This window comes from Rousettus aegyptiacus, unplaced genomic scaffold, assembly GCF_014176215.1.
Source record: "Rousettus aegyptiacus isolate mRouAeg1 unplaced genomic scaffold, mRouAeg1.p scaffold_m13_p_8, whole genome shotgun sequence".
Classification (NCBI taxonomy): domain Eukaryota; kingdom Metazoa; phylum Chordata; class Mammalia; order Chiroptera; family Pteropodidae; genus Rousettus; species Rousettus aegyptiacus.
Window position 1 is genome coordinate 86,025,084 of NW_023416311.1, and position 16,731 is coordinate 86,041,814.

Genomic DNA, 16,731 nt, shown 5'->3' on the forward strand with positions numbered 1-16,731 from the left:
ATCACAAAATAGGAGAAAGATACTTTATTTCCCTTGAAGGTAATTATACTGCCACCTACTCTTACAGTGAGCAAGTTGATATTTTATTACCGAAGTAATGAAAAGATGAACTATCAAATTGCTTTGAGGTTCATTTTAAAATAAAGCCCCCAGATAAATGGTAAAGAACAAAGCCCATAGAAATGGAGAAGAAAATTTATACAATCGTGACTTTGACTGAAAATTGTAACTCAAAGGAATTTGGACTAAATTTATGGGAATTTATGATAAGGCTATAATAAAGTATATGTTTCTCTTATCCTGTCTCTTTCCCTTTCAATTGAAATTGCTTTTTATAAAAAATGCTCTTTTTCTACCTCCTTTTTGCCTGTGTCATTGCTACCTATATTTTTGAAAACAAAAAGTCAAGTCTCCAATTTCCAGGATTGTTATTTATTAGCATTGTATTCCATATTAAGTGAATTCATCATTTCTATGATTTTAGATCTACTATATAAGCCAAGTTTAATTCAGACATCTAATTCATCGAATAATGCAATCATAGACATTTATAAGTGAAGATGTTATGATGTTTGTCATTATTTAAGTCATGAAGTTCTTGATCTTACAAGTGCTTACAAGTGCTTAAAAAGTGAAATTTTGGGGTCATATAATAAGTTTAACTTGTTGAGGAACTGCTTATTTTGTAGTTAATATTTATCTTTAGATATATTGAAACTATCTGCCATGGATGTTGAGAAATGAATGTGCATATTAATTTCACTGTCATATACCCATATTTTTGATGTCAAAGAAACTCAATACCTTTTTTCTTTATTATTATTTATTTTATTTTATTAGTTTCAAGTATACATTACATTGGTTAGATATTTATATAGTTTATAAAATGATCCCCCTAATTGCTCTGGCTCTCCACCTAGCCATTACATTAACCGCATTCCCTATGCTGTGTTCCCCATCCCCATGACCATCTCTTAACTACTAATTTATACTTCTTTAACCTTTCATAGTAACCATTCAAAATGCACTAACACTCAACCCACCTACTCTGGCACCACAATTCACTCCTAGACATTACACTGTAATGTTCATCACTTATTATACTGTTTGGCTCAAATGACCATATTGGATGACTACTTAAAGTCATCTAAGCCATTATATAAGTTTGGAAGCTCAGAGTCATTTAATTCTTCCTTCCTATGGAAAATCTGTTTACTCTGGGCCTTCCAACCTTAAATAGTTCTATCATCCCAAACAATAGCATTAGATCCTCTAATTATGAAATTATTATCTACATAATATACTAATGTTCATAATCTTACAGGGCTATGTTATCATCATCATCATCATTATCATCATCATCATCATCATTGCCTTTATTATTTTTTCTTTTGACCAAAAAAAAAATATATGTGATGGTCTTCATACTGCAACATTGCAGATTATACTTTGACTTGAATCATAATGCATGCTGCTGATTTCATGGGCTATTATATTTTACATTTTATTATATTTTAGAAAGCTTTATTTTCCCCTTTACCCAGATGTAAGTGAATTTATGGCGTGAAATGTGTGGCATTTAAAATGTCCATCTTTCAATGCTTTGCTCTGGATTACCAGCAAGCTGCATAGTTTCTGTAACTGGTATAGTGATCAAGATCAACTTCAGAAATAACCAAAAACAATTGAATTTTTTTCTTTTAACTTTATTTTGTGAGAGTCATTTTTCTGAGCAAATTAAATCTTTTCCCACCCTACCTAGGGCTTTTGGGGGCTGGCAGCCAGGATCGAGAAAGGTAGGCTGGCTCCATACACTCTCTTCTCTCCCCTGTAATAAGCTTACCAGGAGATACTGTTTATCATCAGGGTAAAGGACAGAAAGAGGAAGGAAAAGAAAGAGAAGAAGCAGTTTTAATGTGCCTGCTAGATATGTTAAGTTAGGTGAGTCTGGCAGATAATTAAATCCAACACTTCCTTGGGGCCCTTTAGGTAAGCCCCTCTGAGCTCATCTCCTGCATTTCCCTAGATGAGGCCCTAATAACTAATTTCTGCTGAGGCTCCTTGTTCTGCCAGGGAGAACTTGGATAGGACCCATGATGTAGTACTGGCCCCTTGGATGGCTTGGATCCAGTCCACAGAGAAGTACTCCTGCCCTCTCTCAACACATCTCTCAGCAATCCACCACCTCCTCTACCAAAGCAATGAGGGGCCAGAATCTAGCCTTCAATTCCTTGTCAGGAGTCAGAACCCAGTGTCCACAGGCTATTTATGTGTTCTCACACAGTATTCAGGGCCCAGGCCCATGTCTCCCAACTATGTGAACATATTTCAATGATCCCCAAGTGTTTTTTTTGAAACTCTCTCCATAAGTCAAGTGTCAGAAGGTAGCCCTCCCACATCCCTATCTCAGAAGGGGTTGGGAAACAGACTCAGAGCAGAGCAATCACTCCCTCCAAAGAAACACTCTCACTAATCCCCTCACAAAAATTCTCACTCTACCTTTTGACTTCTATGGAACTTTGATAAGACTGAGACCTCTCACGTCTTGATTCTTGAATAACTCACTATTAACAAGTGTAAACCCGTTTATCAGAGACCCTCTTATAAGTCTCAATCTTGCAGACTTTTAGACCTTTCTTTATCTCAACTCTTCTCAAAGCCTCCTCTATAGACAATGCCAATAAGTCACGTGTATACACATACATATATATATGTATATATTTTCTAGCTCTATCTGTAGTTTATCTAGTCTTCATAAAATGAAACTACTTTTGTTTATCTTATGTCTTTGTACTACTACATCTTAGTTCTTACCCTTGGACACCCCTGGGAAACCTACTATTATTTCTAGACTTGTCACTCTCTTTCCTGTCGACTAATTATAATAATAGCAGCTTTTAGGTGTGTAATTTCCCCTCTATACTAAGCAAGAATTTTAACACAATACGCATTATGAATTTAAAGTAAGAGATTTTGAACTCACCTTGGTGTACTTGATGTATATGAAAGATCTTTAATGCGAAATCTGAATATGATCAAAGAATGACTTTAATTGTATCGGAAATTATCAAACTAAAATACCTTTGTACACTGAATAGCTTCCTGAATCCAAGAAGCAAAGTGTATAAAACCGAAGCATGTGCAGGAATAATTTGTTTTAAAAGACTGTGTGCTTTCTAACAGTAGAACACAAGACAGTGAGCCATTGCTATTCTTGGCTTTAAATTTTGCTTATGTTATGTAAAACTTTTTAAATTAATTATTCTCAGTTTAATAACAAGAAATTAAAATGCTAAATTTATCCAATAGAACAAAATGAATAAAATTTTGTCTTTCTCTGCAAGAGTTGATACGATTATCCATGAAAGGCCTCTTAGAATAAGTAGTCTCTGTAAAATTACTTATATCTACTATGAAACCATATTGAATTATGCAATTTTATGTAACCATATCAAAAATGTGAATATTTTAAATCTAGTCGATTCAGGCAAATGTTTTTTCTTGGTTTAAATTAATCATAGATCCTTATTTTTTCCTTGTAAATGAAGGGTTATAATCACATACATTGCTTATCCCATAGAAATCAGTTTTCTTTTTTAATCAGTCTAATCTTCCAAATTTGTGTAAGACATAACTAGAGACAAAAGGCTAGGCGCCAAGGTCTGCTCTCATTTTCAATGCACTCAAATCCTATTTGCAATGAAGCACATTTCAGGTCATTTAAAATAAAGTAATTATGGTTAATATGTTTTTTTTTTTTTTCTTGATTAAATATCCTCCAAGAAGAATTTGGGTGGATGAGGACTGGTGCCAAATCAACTTTTAAACTCTTCATTTCCAGCCAGATAATTATTGTCCTCTCAGCAAACCAAATTCCATGCTTTTCTTCCTACCCCAATATGTACTTTTACCCCTTTCACTGTTTACATAGGTTCTGCCATTACCTTTGTGACATCTTCCCTGATCCTCCCAACCTATAGTAATCTGTTTATTGTGTATATCCTCTCTGTTGAGGAGGAGTGCAAGCAGCATGAAAGGAAAATCTGTGTCTCTGCTAATGTGTATTTCAGCAGCCCCATACATAATGATGTCAATACTGTGATGCTGAGGATACAACAGTACTCAGACGGGACAGTGAGAATTAAGAATGTTTATAGATGTCCAGCCTTTATTATAACATATACAGGAATAAGAGGTCATAATTTGAACTTTTCTGGATACTGTCACTTGAGTATACATGAAACATCTTTTAAAACATATGTATCACCACCCTTGGTCTGGCAGAAGAGGGAGTATAACTAAAGAAACCTCTCTATTGTGACTTATATGATGAACATGTGCAGCAGGAGTTGCTGAAGACTAACGTGATGGACCCCAAAGAGGATCCTATCTATGATGAACCTGAGCGCCTGGCCTCAGTCACTCTCTGAGGCCTCTGTGATCTGCCTCAAGAGCCCAAGGATAGGAGGTGAGGCCAGGTTCAGGTGAAGAAAGAGGACTATAAGCTCCCCAACAACCCTGCCACTGATGACTATGCTGTGCCACCCCTTCAGACCACAAAGCCCATCGCAACTGCCAAGCCCCAGGGCCTGGCCTTCCCTAAACCTGGTGCTGCAACTGGTAGTGGCCCATATAGCCGGTCCAAAGAGCAGGGCCTCAGGGAGCTGGGACTATGTGCTTTCCAGAGCAGGGGCCGATAGGGCTGCAGTCAAATCAGAAGGTTCTACATTGAGAAGTAGGGCAGGGCTGGGAAAGCTGATAGGAGAACCATGGGGAGGTAGCACTGGGGATCGAAGAAACCTGTTAGAAAAAACAGAGGTCTGGAAGGGCCTGTGTGAGAGTGGGGGACCAGATGGATCAGGGGAGTCAAGGAAAATATGATCAATCCCTAGTCCTAGAAATGGAACAGATGGCAGTGGCTCAGGAATGGGACCTAGGGAGGCCAGGTCATCCCTCAAGTCATCCCTCCAAAAGGAACTGACAGCTGCTGGCCCAGGTCTGTGGAAAGGGTGCTCAGTCAGAGTAGATACGGTTGGAGGGATCTGCAGGGAGGCTGTAGGGAGAGGCTAGACTGTGCCTGGATTCTATCCCCTGCATCGTCCTTTGCTAGAGATTTATTTTTAAGTTTTATTCTCTTTAAAGTCAGTTTGGGTTCAAAAAATAATTTTAAAAATTTTAAGTTAAATACTTTTATTATGTTGTTTATTTACTTGTATAAATATTATAAACATGTTGCTTCAGGTATTATAACAAGTGATGGCATGTGTATATATGTATATAGCTTAAACACAGATCACTTTTTAGAAACTGAATTTTCAATATACTTTCCCTTCTGGAATGCTGAGATTGATTTTCCTGTAAGTAAAAGGTATATTATCAAAGTGTCCTTCATCAGGGTTAAAGTGATTTCTTAGTTACTGGGTTGACCAGGAATATGTTCTGCTTTAGGACATGATGCAGCCCCCTGTCTCAGAAAGATGGTTGGAAGATTTTGTCACTGCTGTCATTTAATTCTGAGTCTTCAACAACAGCAAAAACAAAAAATCTTTATGACCAGAGTAATGGCAGAGCAAAAAGGAAAAATCTGGAGTGATGACACATGTTTTATAAATAATACTATTATTCAGTTAAAAAGAAAAAATAAAAACAACAACAACAATAAAAACAGTTATATCTTATTTTACAGCCTATCTTTATTATATCAAGAAATATAGTCAGTGGAGCTGCTAATTTGGTTATTGATTTTGTAGGCTATAATAGCATTTGTCTTCAGAGAGCAAAGGGGCTTTGATGTTATATTGATCTCGACCTTGGAAAATCATATCGACCCACTGCTTAAATTAAAAATAGCTTGATACCCTCATTTTCATTGGCAACATTCTTAGGGGAAGACATAGCTCTACATCCATGTGCATTCAGTAAAATGTTTCACTTGCTTTTCTTCATTATTCGTAAAGGCTTTTTTTTTTTCCTTTACGAATGAGAAAGTCATGAGCACAACTCCCACATAGTTCCTTAATTAGTCGGAAAGTTTTCCAATTCCGCAAAACCATATACTTTTTCTTCCTGGGAGCTTAATTTAATGCACTCTGTTATGTCAAAGTGCTAGTACTGCCAAATGTTCTCAGGCCGGGGAGATCCTAGGACAGCGAGTATCTGTGAGAATTTCTCCTAGGAAAACAGCGAAGTGGAGCCTCTGAGATAGTTTCATGTGGCCACTTGGGCTACTAACATATCAGGATCCTGGCAGAATGATGATCCTTTACATTCTCAGCTGGGAAATTGTTTTTTACATTAAGGAAGTACTGTTATAAGGATAGGTGCACGTAAAGGGGGGAGGGGTTTGATGCTGGTAATTTAACTAAGGAAAAAAATAGCATTTTGCTAATTGTAAATATCTTATATCACTGATTTTCAGCCTTGATATTTTAATACATCCCGCTGGGAGATATGGTATCCCCTTTCATCCAGTGATCTGTCTGTACCAGTGCTCTCTGTCATATGTTGAAACTTCCTGCATCTTTATTGTAGGTATTCATGGTTTCAGGAATGTACAAAGTGCTTAAGATTTGTACTCACCAACCCTTCATTTAGGACTTTAGAGTTTACATTGATCATTTTATAGCACATCTGACAGCTTCTTGTAATGGCTCTAGAGTTGTTTTTTTCTACTATTTTACTTATTGGCTAATATACATTTAATTTTTTAGAAGTGTTTGAATTTTCATTTGAATATACTCTCTGAAGTTCTTTTACAAGTGTTTTTGCTGTATTGTAATTACGCTCTTATGTCATGAGATATAACTATACTATTCAGCACATTCGCAGGGCAGAAGCTGGTCATCAGGAATCCACTAGTCTGACCAGAATCCACAAGAATCATTGTATGTAACTTGCATTTGCTTAGTCGGATCACTGGAATCTATTTGAAATGGGCCTCAAAGAACACAGAGAAAACCAGCAGGCAGAGATAGTCACCATGGGAGAAATGTCCCAGAAAAGAGCCCTAATTTTGAAAAGATTCCTGACAGGAGCAAATGTGCAAATGCTTGAAAGTGGGTATATGTGGGAAATATTGAATTTCACAGTTTGAATGAAGCAAGATCTTGCTAGAGAAAGTGTAGAATAAGACTAAGTTATGGTCAGTCCACCTAAGAATAGTTTTAAATGCTGAAGTGATGAGATTGTACATTAGGAAAAGGATATTCCTTGCAAAAATTTAGCAATGAGGTATAATAATTGAAGGTGTATTTTAGGAAAATAAATCACATCAGTGCATGAGATGTGATGTACTGCTAACCTAGATTGTAAGGTTCCAAGATCAAATAGATCACTTCATAAATGCTTACAAGTGGAGTCATTAGCTCAAGACTTATTAAATAGGAACAAGACCTACGGCCTTTTAAGCAGATAAGGGTGCTCTGGTTAATAAAACCACTGGAAATGATATTCTTTTATAAGAAAGAAAGACCCAAATAGTCTTATGGTATGAGATGTCATTGAGTTGAGTTTCAAATAATCCATTTGTATCTATTTAATGCATAATTATTGAATGCTTAGTATGTGTCAGGCTGGATACTGGATGCTAGACATGGTACTTGGCCTCATCCAGCCTCTTATATTACAGTGGGTGTAGGGACATGAGGAAGGGGTATCACACCCACTAATAAGATTCATAGGAAACAATAAATTATTATTTAAAAAAATTGTAAGTGCTATGAAGGGAAATGTAAAGTCTTGATAGGAGATTTTAAGGCTTTGACTTGATTTATACAGATGCTTTGGAGGTGGAGGATAAGAAAAATGACATTTAAGAAGAGACCTAAAGAAGGAGTAGAAGTAAGATAGTGAAATGAGCAGCATGGAGGAAGCTCTGAGGTGGGGAAATGCTTCCCGTGATTTAATCAGACAAAAGGAAAGTGTGACTAGAGTAGAGGGAAAAGTGAAATGGCTCTGGACAACACTGGAGAGATTGGCATGGGTTGTACTAGATGGGACCTCGTAGGCTTAGTTAACCATGTTGTATTTTAGCATAAGTCCTATGAGAGTCTAATAAGAACTTGAAATGGAAAAGTGGCATAATTAGATTTGCGTTTTTTGAAGAGTGTTCATCAGTAATGTGTATAATAGATTTAAAAGAAAGAAAAAATGTCCTAGTATTCTTAGCCATTAGGAAGATGGGCCAGTGCTACCTCTCAAAGATCCAGGTAGGATTTTAATTTTAGCAGATGGAAATATTAAACAGGCCACTCCAGACTGAATAAATACTACTTTAGGACAATTGCTGAGCTGCTATAAGAAAGACATCTGACAACTTACTTACTTAAAGAACTATATAATTTCACAAACAAATTTCTTGCGAGGCCAGGTCAGTGGATGCTATCCAGATGGTCATTTTCAGAACAGTTTCTTCCAAGTTGTTCCTCCACTATCCTCCAGGATACTGCTTCTAAATTTTAACATGTCATTGTCACCTAGAGAGTTTGTTCCGACAGACAGATTCGTGGGCCACACTTACAGAGTTTCTGATTCATTGGGTCTGGGGCGGATCCTGAAAATTTGCATTTCCAAGATCTCAGGTACTTCTGCTGCCAGTCTAGAGACCACCCTTTGAGAACCACTGCCCTAGAGTATTGTTCTTGTCTGACTTCTAGCACACGACTAGAGGTAAGGAACATGGAGAGACATCCACATCAATTCTACTCACATTCCATTGATGAGAACTTGGTCAATGTTACTACTCAAGGAAGCTGAGAGATTTAGCCTAGCTGGGCAGCTCTAAGACCAGTTAACAACTCTATACATATGGAAGAGGCAGAGAACAAATTTAGGTGGGAAGCTGGTGGCCTCTGCCTTAGATACTAGAACAAAAGTGAGGAGGCAGGAAAATACTTGGGATTTTCATGGATACAATACACTTTAGATGGGTCATGGAGTGCTTGCAAAGAGTAGTAGATATAGGACCTAAAGCCATTTGTATTTGGTTTGATAAGCAATGGAGAGCCATTGAGGCTTTCAATTATGGTCTGACTCTATAGACAGTAGATGTTAGAGAATGGGTAGATCTATAGAACAAGATGTGATAGAAGAATAAAATGGAGGAAAGAACACATGCCTACCATTAAACCATATGTTGGTAAACTTGGAGTCCATTACCTATAATGTTTCTTATGCACTGTGTCTTCTCTACCGGGAATAATGTAGTGTCTTTAAATAAAGATTAGCGAAGTCAGACTATTTTCCCTCTGAATAATGTATGAAATGAGCTAACTTGAGAATTTTGAATTCAATATATTGATAATGTGAACGCGAAATACAATTTAAGAACTTTTGCTATACAAATGAAGCAAGTATAAACCATTTTAAGGTAAAATTTTTTCAATTTTTTTATTCTAACTACACTACTATTTTACTTCAAGAGTACAAACATATATTGAGATGATAATATAAGATAGATGATTATATTCTATATTTACTGCTTAAGCTTTGCCAAGTGAAATTATGGTAGATTAGTAGGTTCATTTTAAAAGAGTTCTTGCTGTCCTCCTACTTCACCGAGTCATGATTAAAATTAATGAACTAAAATTTTGAAAGTTATTTAAGTACTTAGGGAAAAGCCACTATTTAAATAGTTAGCATTAACATATTAAATGAAAAATGATCCCCATCTTCAATATTTTGAAGTGACATTTATTAAGTGACATTTAGGGACGATCCGAGATGTCTGTTAAATTAGTCGAAAAAAAATAGATTATTTTAACTTTTTCCCCAATGAGAACATAAAATACTGAATTTCATGTTAATGTTATGATTTTTTCTTTCATTTCCCAGTGGTAGGTAGATCATGAAAGTACTGAATTACATTTTTAGTTACTAACAGAAATGTCTTGCTTACTTGGAGTTTGGATTGCTAGTTTTTATGACTCCCTAATTAAGCTCCACCCCTGAATTTAGCAGAAAAGCAACATGTTAGAAGCAAATGTGTTGCTGTTAAAGGTTGGTGCATAGAAAGGAATCAGAAAAAAAAAAAATCTACAAGCAGGAAACAGAAAATGATAAAAACCACATTCCACAGCAAAAAAAAAGCAAGCCAAATGGCACAGGGCAGTGTTGGGCCGCATCTCATCTATACAAGTAGCTTTCAGATGGGGTTGTGAGTGGAGGACTCCTGTCCTGTGTCTGGTCTCCACCAAATTTTGATCAGTTTATAAAATGTATTTTTACTACAATGAGCGTTCCTTCTATGTTAGTGACATCTGGCAAGCAGACTGTGAAGCTGAGATGATCCAACAGACACGATAATTTGGAGTAATGCATTTTGTGAGTAAGAGGTGAGGAGGCTCCAAATCAGACAATCGCAGTGCCCAGAAGAGAATACCCAGTTCACGCTTCCCGCTATAGCAGTGAACATTGTCAAACATGCACATAGGGCCCAAATAAAAGTTCTGAAAGATGATAACTGTGGAATATTGTTTTCCAGTTTACCCAAACTTACTTTTTTTTAAAATTACATTTGTCATTTAATTCCTCCATATTTTTCATCCAAAACTTTAAGTACTTCAAAAAAAAAAAAAAAAAACCACAAATCCTAAAAAATACTGAAAGACACCTTTAAAAATATTGCAAATATTACTTAAAATATCAGGAAAATTTATAATCGACTTGAGGAATGATTATTTTGAAATATATTTAAATGTTTTTAAAGGGTGAAAGGGTAAAAGTTTTAATTATCTAGAAGCTTTCTTTTTTGGAACACTGTGCACTGATCGGATGACTCATGCTTCCTTGTTTCTTGGCAATAATATTATAGACTCCTAGTCATGCATGCTCCAGGAAGTTGTATGTTGGAGAAATCACAAAATTTAAGACATTAAACTTACAAATCAATTCTCTTTTCTCTTTATAAATGATTCAGATGACTAGATTGTAGACTTCAAAGTATTAATCCAATATTTTTTATGTAATCACAGTGATAATCCCTTCTATTAGTAATCTAAAAAATCTGGCATAAAGAATTCTAGACCACCCTATTTTACAAAAATATTATAAAAGAGCATCTCATTTTTCATCTGTTTTAGATATTAATAATTAGAAGATGAATCTTCATGATTCTAGAGAATCAAAATTAAAAAATAGTAATCTGAGAATAAGTGTCCATGGTGCTCACAAGTATTAGAACATATCTTTAAGAATATATCTTTATTAAATGGTTAAATTATCATCCAGATAATTAATGCTATATAGACAATGTTGATGTAACCATTTTCTTAGCTTAAGAGCTGCTGGTTAAATTTTGTCGTTGTTTTCAGTAGTTGAAAGAAGGAAGATTTTTTTTTGTTTAGTTATCCTTGTCATGATTTTGCTGTCAATTAATTCACATTTTTGAGGTGAGAGGCCTGAGATCCAAAGAAATTAAATTATATTCTACTTTCATAGATCTAATTAACAGAGTGGCAAAGATACAAAACAGCCTTCTTATTTTCCAACCCAGTATGCTTTGTAGAGATGCATAGGTAATTAAAAAGAATGAAATGTTCAGAAGAACTTTGCAGATCAGCCTTTGCATTTTTCTGCCAACCTACAAAATGGACCATGACATCCACAGAAGACCCCATTGTAAGCTAAAATTACGGTTCCAAAATTGTAGCATTTGTATAAACACTTTTTTTGCAAAACTCAGTGATGCTCAGGTCGAACTTTTCACAGGCAGGGTAATGGCATTGCTTAGTGGTTGAGCCCTTGTATTTAGTGGACTAGATTGTATGCAGGCGTTGTTCCAAATATAAATAACTTTTTATTTAAAAAAAGTATTTTACCAGTGCACTTTAGGCGCTTTCAGCTTTATAAACAGTGAATTTACACCTTAGAAAATCAATTTTCATGATTTTTATTGATTTCATAAAGTAGTACCCCACAGATTTCATATTGCTCCAAAGTGCAGGTTTTTTTGCTATATTTGATATAATACAGACTTCATTCAGGTACCTAAGAGAGTTATTAATATTGTATTCCACTCATCAATCAAATTTATACACAAACCTCACATTTATCTGAAAGAAAATGTGCTTGTCATTGCAAGCAGCTTTGCAGACCTCTAGTACTGCATAAAGATCTAAAGGGAAACATGAGTGCATAATGGGGCTGTTAACCATTTATCAGGAGTTCCCAATGAACTCTTAGAGGAGTTATTTTTCCTACTTAATAGTTGGAGAAACTATGGTATAAATGGATTATAAAACTTATCTCAGGATACAGAGCATTCACTTTTTTAGAATGTAAATAGGTCAATTCCATCGGTTTTACAAGCAACTTTATACATGTTTCTCAGATGTGTAAATTGGATTCTTTTCTCTGGAGTAGAAATATATGGAAATACTTCTTTGGTTAGTAATCTATATATATTTTAATATTAAAATATTTTTGAAAAAATATGGTTTTTGACATTATCTGTAAATAACCAATTATTTTAAGTGAATAAAAGTTAATCGTTTTCTTAGTTCCTTGTGGAATTTAAACTGAGTTGTAAATTTTAAAATTTATACTCCTGTTAAAATTATAATTGCTTATTTTTTCAGGATAATTAGTACAAAAAGTTGCAATAATTTGAAAGAGCTGGTGGCATTAAACATACAAAAGATATCGGAATAGTAATCTCTAAACAATTACCAGAACATTTGAGTGATAGATAATGTTGGTCCTGATGTCTCTACAATGATAGGAGGGACACGCTAGGATCTACTGTTTTCCATAGACATTTATTTGAAGTTCTTATAGCACAGATTAAATTTCTGTGAGTTCTGAGAATTTCTGGGAGATTTTTTAAGAAAAATATTAAATTATCTTCAAAGGCGCACAATTTTATGGGAACGTGTCTGATTAATAGTTTATGTTCTTCATTTCTGTACCTGCTAATCCTATACTTACTAAGATTTTTCTATAAATTAATTTAAAGAAATTACATAAGGAATCTAGCCTTGCTCCCTTGAAGAAAGCTTTGCGATATCATAACAACTTCCTTCTAATGGAAAACACTGTATGATTCAGTGTAGCTGAAGATAGCTGCTAATAATTACTGTGCTCACAGCACACTTATCTTGACTGTGCCATTTTCTCTAGAAAAGGAAATAACATTTAATATTTTCGAGTTTTACAAAGAGTAAGGGAATTAACCTCACTTTGAACAAGCAGCAGGATGTCTTAATATCTCAGTCCCAGGAAATTTGCTGTGATGTAAGTAACAAAATATCTCCTTAGGATCCTCTGACATCAAAATATAACATTATTGTACCTATAGTATGTAGAAGGAGGTACAAGTCTAACAAGTGCACACAATGTACAAGGACTTCATAGATGTCTTAGGTGTCAGAGTCATCGAATCTTATGCTCTGTAGTTTTTCTTATTATTTTTGGTGGTATACATATACATAACATAAAATTTACCATTTTGACTGTATTTTTCTTTACACATTATAAACATATTTAATAACCCAGAACTCAGCAGTTTAGAACATTAATGTCCCCATAACATCACCTGAATATAACAAATTATTCCAGAATATCTTCTTAGCATGCACTAGCTACCCATTATATATACAGAAAATAATGAATTTGCAATCTTCCAATTCATTCTTCAAGTTCTTGCTTTTTCACTTAATATATCGTAAATATATTTCTTTATTTGTCCTTTTTTAAAATTTTTATTTTATTGGCATAGGACACATAACATGAGATCTACCTTCAATAAATTTTTGAGTATACATTATTGTTGACATAGGTACAGTGTTGTACAACAGATCTCTACAACTTATTCCGCTTATTCATCTTGCTTAGCTGAAACTTTATGCCTCTCCAGTCCTTAGCCACTACTCGTCTCTTCCGTGTTTCTATGACCTTAATTCTTTTAGATATCTAACTGGAATCATGCAATATTTATCTTCCTATGACTAGATTATTTAACTTAGTATAATGCTGTAAAGGTTTATTCATGTTCTTGCATATTACAATATTTCCTTCTATTTTAAAGCTGCATAGTATTCCATTGTACGTGTATACCACTTTTTTTAATTCATTCATTTTTTTTCATGGTCATTTAGGCTATTTCTATATCTTAGTTATTGTAAATAGTATTGCAATAACATAGGAGTGCTAATATCTCTTCAAGGTCTTGGTTTCAATTTTTTTGGATAAATACCCAGAAGTAGGATTGTTGGGTTATATAGTAGTTCTATTTTTAATTTTTTGAGCTACCTCTGTGCTGTTTTCCATAGCAGATGCACCATTCGTCATTTCTACCATCAGGGTCCAAGAGTTCCTATTTCACCACATCCTCACTGCTTGTTTTTTTGTTTGTTTGTTTGTCTGGTTTTGTTTTGTTTTGTTTTGTTTTGCTTTGTTTTGTTTTGTGTGTGTGATAATAGTTGCAAGGTAAGATCTCATTGAGGTTTTGATTTGCATTTCCCAAACGATTAGTGACATTGATCATTTTCTCATATACCTTTTGGCCATTTGTATTTCTTCTTTGAAGAAATGTCTGTCCAAGTCTTTAGTCCGCTTTTTAATTATTATTAGTTTTTTTGGAGAAGTTGTTTTATTTCATTTTACTATTGAGTTGTAGGAGTTTCTTATAAATCTATTTTACTCCTTTTTTTAAGTTATGGAATGCAACCATCACTATACATTTCTGGAACTTTTTTATTATCCCAAACAGAAGCTCTATACCCATCAAAAAATAACTTCCATCTTTTCTATTTGTTTTTATTATTAAATTTTACATAGAGTTATATTGCTGCTATTCAGTAGTAGTTGAATAAATTAGCAAATATGGCAATAAAAATGGAACTTAAGATTATTTATAATGCTTTGAGGAAAGATTTGTTATGCTTTCCATGGAAATATTTGTTAGTTTAAGCTTTCCTCCTAGATCACATTCGGATTTATGGTAATCATGATTTTTTAATTTATATTCATTTCTTGAGAACGCAAATACAATATAGGATCATTCATAAGACATTCATGACAATCAAGAAATACCTTGTTGTTTAAGGTTAATTATAAAAAGTTGATTTATTTTTGTTATAGTATCATTTATGTTTTTAATCTGGCCATTTCCTTTTATTTCCAAACCATAATGTAAGGCTATTTTGATTAATCTGTCTTCAAATATTGTCTCATAGATTGTTTGGTATTAACTATAGTTATAAAACAAAATCTTACTTGTATCTATTTTGGACAATTGTTTGTTGGAAATATGTGATCACTTATTATACTAGAGAATGAGTTCACTTGAGACATGGGAGCCATGGTAAAAAGCAAATTAAATAAATTTAATTTGATTTCAAATAATTAATTAATATTATACTTAAAATATTTGTTTTTCAGACTTAACTACAGTTAAGGCTTCTTTTCTCTCAGCCATTTTATGCCTTTACAATATTTTCAACTATATTGAAAGTTCTATGGGGGCCAGAAAGAGTGATTTTATATTTTATTTAATCTCTAGAGCACCAAAGAAATATGACTTTGTTGCATAGTTAGTGCTTAACATATTTCTTAAATTAAATAAATAAAAGTTAAACAGATTTCTACATAATTCGTCTTTGGCTACTGAGATTATGAATTTAGACTCTCTTTTTTATCTCAACTTTAATCAAGATTGATTTATCTCTTTTTAAACGAGACTCTTAACAAACTGATTGTTGCTTATTATTATTCTTATTAAATCATTTTCTTCTTCTTTTGTATGTATGAATTATTATTCTTACAATAGTAACCTTTAAACTGGTTCAATAAGTTTAACTTATACTTGGAAAAAAATCAAATGAGAAAATAGAAATATTTCTTTTATGTGGTTTCAAACACAGAGAAAGTAAAATCTTTACAGTTCTACCTTCTGGGAAAAAAAAAGTCTTCTCAGATACATAGTTCAAGGGTCATGTTAAGTGAATATTTTCCTAAGTAATGTTTCAGATTAAGAGGAGCAAGCATATCATTAAAAAGTGTACATAAGAGAAAAAACAGATGCCAGTGACCCAACATTGCAACATTAATGGATAGTTGGATGGATGGATGGATGGATGGATGGATGGACGGACATCAATTATGTATAGAGCTCCACATGGAGAAAAAGGTGCTCGAGCTACCACTGAGGGATGGAGAACATGCTCTGAGGTTGCCTGGCTTCATCCTCATCTTCAGGCTCAGAAGGAAACATATGCTGTTGCTCCAAAAGGGAACAATTCTTCTTTTAGGAACATTTTCTAAATGTCTCTTTATGTGCTGTTGTTAAGGAAATTGGTGTTGTCATTTATTAAATATTATAGTTAATAGAGCTGTCTTAGTCTGTTTGGGCTGCTATAACAAAATACCATAAGATGGTGGCTTATAAAAAAAAACAGAAATTAGTTTCTTACAGTTCTGGAAGCTAGGAAGTCCAAGAACAAGAGAAGCACAGGCAGATGTGGTGTCTTCTTAGGGTCTGCTTTCTGGGTGTAGATGGCATGTTCTTAGCTGAAATCTCATGTAGCAAAAGGTGCAAGGGAGCTTTCTTTGGCCACCTACAGAAGGACATTAATTTCACTCATTCATAAGGACTCTGTCCTCAAGATCAAATCATCTCCTCAAGGCCTCTCTTCCAATACCATCATGTTAGGGATTAGGTTTCAACATATGAATTGAGGGGGAGGGGATACAAATTTTAAAACCATAGCAAGAGTTATAAAAATTTAATTCAAG

At 34.3% G+C, this 16,731-nt stretch overlaps 1 protein-coding gene across 1 annotated transcript in view; it reads left to right on the plus strand.

Moving 5' to 3' along the window:
- The window catches only part of HCN1 (hyperpolarization activated cyclic nucleotide gated potassium channel 1), a 315,929-nt gene that overhangs the window by 224,323 nt on the left and 74,875 nt on the right, over window positions 1–16,731 (plus strand). The window lies entirely within an intron of this gene.